Raw genomic sequence first — 5,960 nt, 5'->3', positions numbered from 1 at the left:
CTTCTCCTCCTTCTCCTTCTCCTTCTCCTCCTCCTCCTCCTCCTCCTCCTCCTTCTTCTTCTTCTTCTCCCCTCTCCTCCTCTTCCTCCTCCTCTTCTTCTTCTCTTCCTCCTTCTTTTTGAGACAGGGTTTGATGTAGCCCTGGTTGGCCTCAAACCCTTTTTCTCCAACCAAGAATGACCCAACCCTCTACCTCCTTGATGAGCCCTGGGGGACCGGGCATGCCATTAGGTTTTCCTGTGAAGACAGACAGTGTGCTGGGGCTGAAACAGTCTCTATGTGTGGACTCAACATCTCAGTCATTTAGTCTGACTGGTGCTGGGTAAATCCGGAGAGGTGACAGTGGAACGCATAGGAGACCTCCATGTAAAGAGAAATATCAGGGCCTGGGCCAGTGTGATGGCACGTGGCTGTAATCCAGTGCTCGGCCTGATCTACATAGAGAGATACTAACTAAAATACCAGAGATTGAAAGAGAAGGTCAAGGGGTGGGAGAGAGAGAAAGAGAGAGAGAGGTCAGAATATCTTCCTTTTTCACATAAGAGACATGTATGTATGTGTCTCCTTGTGTAGAGATATATTCCTGAGAGTGAACACAGAGGGTGCCATGGGTCCAAGAGGAGGCTGCTGGGTTTTCTGGGAAGGAAAATTGTTGTGGGTTGCCATGGAGCTGTTTGTATTCTCATGCTAAATCTGCTCCCTCCAGAGAGGCTGCCCGGAGGAGGAGTGGATCAGGTACCCAGGTGATTCTGTGTGAACCTTCTCCCCATTCTAACTGGTCAAATAAAGGCTGGAACCTGTGATTGGGCAGTAGAAGGGAAAGGTGGGGCTGGAGGTTTTAGAGAGTGGGGGAAGGGTAGGGGACAACAGAGGAGAAGGACAGAGGAAAAAGAGATGGAAGAAAGATGGAGCAGAACCACATGCCCTGGAGAAGCCACAAGTAACAAGGGCTCTCATAGCTGGGGAATAGCTTAGTACAGTGATAGATCTGCCCAATCTAGACATACAACTTATAATAACTCAGTTGTGTGTTTTTGCATAGACTTATTGGGGTTGGAAGTTTACTACAACAGGAAAGAGGAAAGGAAGGAGCCATGGTCAGGTAGGAGTGGATACAAAGCGCCCCCGTGTTCAGCTCAGCCTCTCCTGTCTGTACAGTCCGTTGTGTGGGGATTTTGATGGAGAGAACCAGGTGAGGAATCACAGAGCTTACCTGGTGCAGACCCCACTTCTCATGAGCACCGACAGCAGACACCACCCAGGACTCTGCCAAGGCTATGGATTATCCACTAGCCCAGGAGGGCCTAGCTCCACTAATGCCTTAGAAGCGCTGGCCTTGTGCACCAAACATGCTACCTATGGCCACCAAGGGGCAGTATGGTGTAGCATTGCCCAGCAAAGAGGTCTTAAGCCAATTATCCAGCTCCCTGGACCACCTCAGTTTCCTCCTCTGGAAAGAAAGAAGGAGAATCCAGGAGTTCACAGCCTCCTGAGGGCATGCTGAGCCCCACCCTGTGCTGGGCTGAGAAGTCCTTTCTCCAGCTCTCATCTTCCTGTGTGGCCGACACTGGGTCAGTGTTCCTGACCAGCAGCTACTACTACTCCCTCTCCCTAAGGAGATGCTTAGCTAGAGGGCTGAGTTCTCTGAGGAAGCTCCTTAACCAGCTCCCAGGAAGCGCTGTGGGGAGAGGCTGGAGGAGGAGCTGAGGCCCCTGAGAGACCGCCTGATCATTGCAGTGAGGACTGATCAAGGCTCAGCTCCTCCAGCACAGGAGACCTCCAGCAGAAGCCCAACACAGAGGGAGGCTAGCCATCCATCCCCTCTGAGCCCCAGGATCTTCATAAACAGCTCTTTGGCTACTCGATCTTGAGTGATTTTTCTCAATAGCCAATGTGATAAAGCACTGCCGTGCTCCAGAGAGAGGAACTGTCCAACCGCATCAGTGTGAACCAGGCCTGGGCTCCGGCAGGTCTCGGCTCCCTGGCTCATCTGTCTTTTATCAGCTATGAAATTGGTCACAGGACTGCTGTTCTCTGATCCCCAGTCTCCAACTCGGTCTGAGGGGCTGCCAAAGCACTCCCCCCCCCCCGGACTGATGGAGGAGCTGCCCGCTTCACGACCTGAGCACAGAGCCCCCCAGGGTGTTCTCATTGTCCACTGGCTTTAGTTGCCTGTGTCCTGGAATGGGAGGCAGAGGGGAGGAAGCTGGGAGCTCATGCCGCTGCAGACAGTCTATCTGAAGCTTGTTTGCTGCATGTGTGCATGCCTGTGGGCCACCCAGAGCCGGAGGCCTGTCAAAGGCTGCAGAGGGATGGCAGGTGTACACACTCTCAGTCCGTGCCAAGCTGGGCCTTCCCCTCATAAAGACCTGGTACTTGTTGGCTACTTTCCTGCCCCCTCAGAGCCAAACTCAGTGATCTATTCTAAGCAGGCTGCTGTCCCTGGGCACACTCAGGCCTTCTGTTTGTCCACGGCCAGCCTGTGAAAGTCTCATAATGTAGCCTTGTTCTCCTTACCACACAGTGGCTCGCTGCTCAGAGCCTGCCCGGGGAGGAGGCCGTGCCAGCTGCATAGAGCTGGTTTCCAGGAAGACACAAGCACTGTGTGTGGCCAGAGATGGAGACACCTCTCTGTTGGCAACCCCTTCAAATTAGGGTCAATTTGTTACAGGCAAAAGGCATTTTCAACAAGCAGAGAAAGCAGGCTCCAATACTGAGCTCCAATACATCAAATGCACAGGGCCTTTGGGAAGACCGTCTGGCCCTTATAACATGGCCTAATCGTTCTTCAAGACTAAGCCAAAGTCCTCCTGTTTCCTGCCTAATGGACATACACAGCTGAAGGCCTCATTCTCTGTCATCTTGCCCTGTTGGTTTTCCCTGTGTGTATTTTCTGTCTTATCTCTAGACTCTCAAGTGCCCACCCAACCTGAGGCCCTAGGGCTGTTTGCATCAAGGAGAGCCATCAACAGAGCGTGACACATAAACTACAATATCAAATCACAATGTCAGAAGGTAGGACATCCCTGTAAAGAATAGGCCTAAGAGAAGAGGGAGGACCTATATAGGTCCCACTACCCTGGGGCTTAGTATATTTCCAGGCTCAGAGAAAGCTATGGCCAAGACTGGCTCATCAGAGGAACAAACTAGCCACCAAGTTAGTCTATGAATCCATCAAGCAACCATGGCCATCTGCTTAACTGAGGAGACAGGGGGACAGGAGCAGGAGAGGGACTGAGTCCCCATCCAGCAGGAATCCTTGCCTATAATGGGGTTTTAACCACATAATCAGGTCAGAGGCAGGGCAGATTTCTGGAGCAGATGCCAGTCCTAGGCCTGACACTCACAACACTGCACCATGAGTGTGATCTGAGCAACCTCGTCAGGGTGGCATGCAGGACCTCAGAATCCCTACGCCTGCTACTCACTGGGCCTGAAGTACCTCCTAGGATGGACAGCTCTACCTGCATTCTCTACTTCTCTCCCTATCCCCTCTGTCTAGCTCCTGCCCTGCCCTTCTCCATGGAGACAGCAATTCTACCTATTCCCATTACAAAGGCCTTGGGTTAGGCTAGGCCTGCCCTGGCTTGCCCATCCTCTGTCCCTGGTATTCAGTAAAAGCAACTCGGGGTACCCACCTAGTGACCATTTCTGTGGAGTAAACAATGAACCTGCTACCTCTAGAGGTTCATGCTTAGGCTGGGTAGGTCAGAACCTTAGTCACCAAGTGATAATGTGATAGAGTTTGTAGTTTTGTTGGTCCGTTTGGTGTTGGGGATCAAACTCTGATCTTCGGCATGTCAGGAAAGGGCTCCTCTGCTGAGCTGCACCTCAGGAATTTCTGGGTATAGAGATAGCTCTGAAGCCTCTAGCCTGCCACTGGTGATGGCAGGGAGAGGGATGGGGAGGGGAGAGCAACAAGTGAGTACTGGGTGATGGGCTGGGCCAGGGGAGGGGGCACAGGAGTACCTGATCCCTAAGCAGAATGACTGAGAAGGGCCAGGCAGGCAAGCACTGGAGTCCCAAGAGAGGGACTGTGATTTAGTAAGTAGAGGCACTAACAGGTGTTATGTGTGACAGACTGTGGAGGGGCAGGGCATGTGGAACTGGCCTTAGGTGTGCAGGGTCTGGATTTGGTCTGAGTCAGTAACAGGTGTCAGCAATAAAGATCAAAGGCACAGGCTTTTTTGTTTGTTTGGTTTGGTTTTTCCAGGCAGGGTCTCTCTATGTAGCCTTGTCTGTCCTGGAACTAGGCTGACCTTGAACTCATAGAGATCCGCCTGCCTCTGCCTTCTGAGCGTGGGATTAAAGGTGTGTGCCACTACCCTCCAGCTTGGGCACACGCTTTATTTGACTCAAAGGGCTCATTTCCCAGAGGCAGGACCATGAGACCCGGGAAATTCAGAGGCAGGAAGGAGATTCCCCTTCCTGGGCATTTGTAAGCCAAGCTGTGGGAAGAAATGGACGGCTTGCTGGAAGAAGAAGCCTGCCAAATCATTTGACCCAGAGAATCTAGAGAGGTCTGTGACTGAAAACGGCCTCACGCAGGCCCAGAGGTATTCAGCTGGCAAGATTGGCTTGGCTTCATATTGCTACAAATAAGTACAATGATAATCATTATAGTGCTTTTATTGTAATAGGAGAAGCAGTCTCAGAAATCACAGTTTCAGAAAGTCATCGTATTGGTCAGCACCCCTGTCCGCAGCTGACATCACTTGCATGTCAGTAACAGAGGGAGATTAGAAACCACCTGACTGTTCATCGCACAGGTGTGGTCTCTCTTCTCGCAGCCTCTAAAAAATATACGCAAAATAAGACTGTTTGCAGACGAAGGAATTAAAGCTAACTTTTGTCAGGTCTTCACCTTTTTTCTGTTTTCTGTTCTGTCTGCAATAAACTCGTAGCAATTTTTAATGTGAATAGTTTCAAGGACAAATGAATACTGGGGTGATAAAAATAAAAATATCCTTCATTTGCCAAGCTCCAAGAGTGATTTTAAAAGCCAAGCTGTGCCGTGGCAGCCCATCAGAGCATCTTCCAACATCTGTCTGCTGTTGTACCACAGTAACCCAGCTTGTTTGGGAAAGAAAATTATTTTCTCCAGGGCCAGCCTGCTGCCACCAGCCCTGCCCTCCAAGATGGCTTCCAGAGTTGGCTCAGGACACAGGCTCCACCCTTATCTGGGCTCCCAAGCTGTCCTCACTGTGCCCCTCCCACGATCCATTTCTTTCTGCTACTACAGATAACGGAGTCTCTGCTGGGAAAAATCCACCTTTGAATTTGGCTTCCAAAACAATCACTTTCAGGGTTGCGGGAGGGGACAGAGGGAACAACCTATTTGAAATTGTTCAAGGCTGTGAACGGATGCTCTCCTGTTCTCTTGGACAGCAAAGGCTGGACTGGTATCAAAACTACATGCCACGGTGAATGTTCATCTCCCATGGAAGTTGGGAGCTTCCTGGTTACTCCTGCAGATGTGTAAGGCCAGGCGGGCTGCCCCTTGCCATGACTCATCCTGGAAATTAGAGCTCACCTGGGGTGGGTGGATACCGTGGTCTCCACCATCCAGGTGGAAAACAGTGCCATGTAGGGGTCTCCCAGTGACTCCTACAAACAGATTCATCTGATCCTGCTTCCCCAGACTCTCCCATTCCCACCCATTCAGAAAGAAGGGTCTAGGACTTTGCAGAGACACTAAGATTGGATGGAGGAGGGAGAGGACTCCAGTGTGGGACAGGTAGGACATTTGCTGGAGGAAGGATAAGAGTACAGAAGGCCCTCTAGTGACAGCGTGAATCTGAGTCTCAGTGGGGTGTATCTGTGGATGAATGATGAATCTGTTGATGGATAGGCAGATGGATGGATGGATGGATGGACAGGTGGATGGATGGATGGATGGGTAGATGATGGATGGATGGGTTTGTGGGTGGAAAGATGGGAGCTCAGCTGTGGTGGGGAGA

This window comes from Mus caroli, chromosome 5, assembly GCF_900094665.2.
Source record: "Mus caroli chromosome 5, CAROLI_EIJ_v1.1, whole genome shotgun sequence".
Taxonomy (NCBI): domain Eukaryota; kingdom Metazoa; phylum Chordata; class Mammalia; order Rodentia; family Muridae; genus Mus; species Mus caroli.
This window is presented reverse-complemented; position numbering follows the sequence as displayed.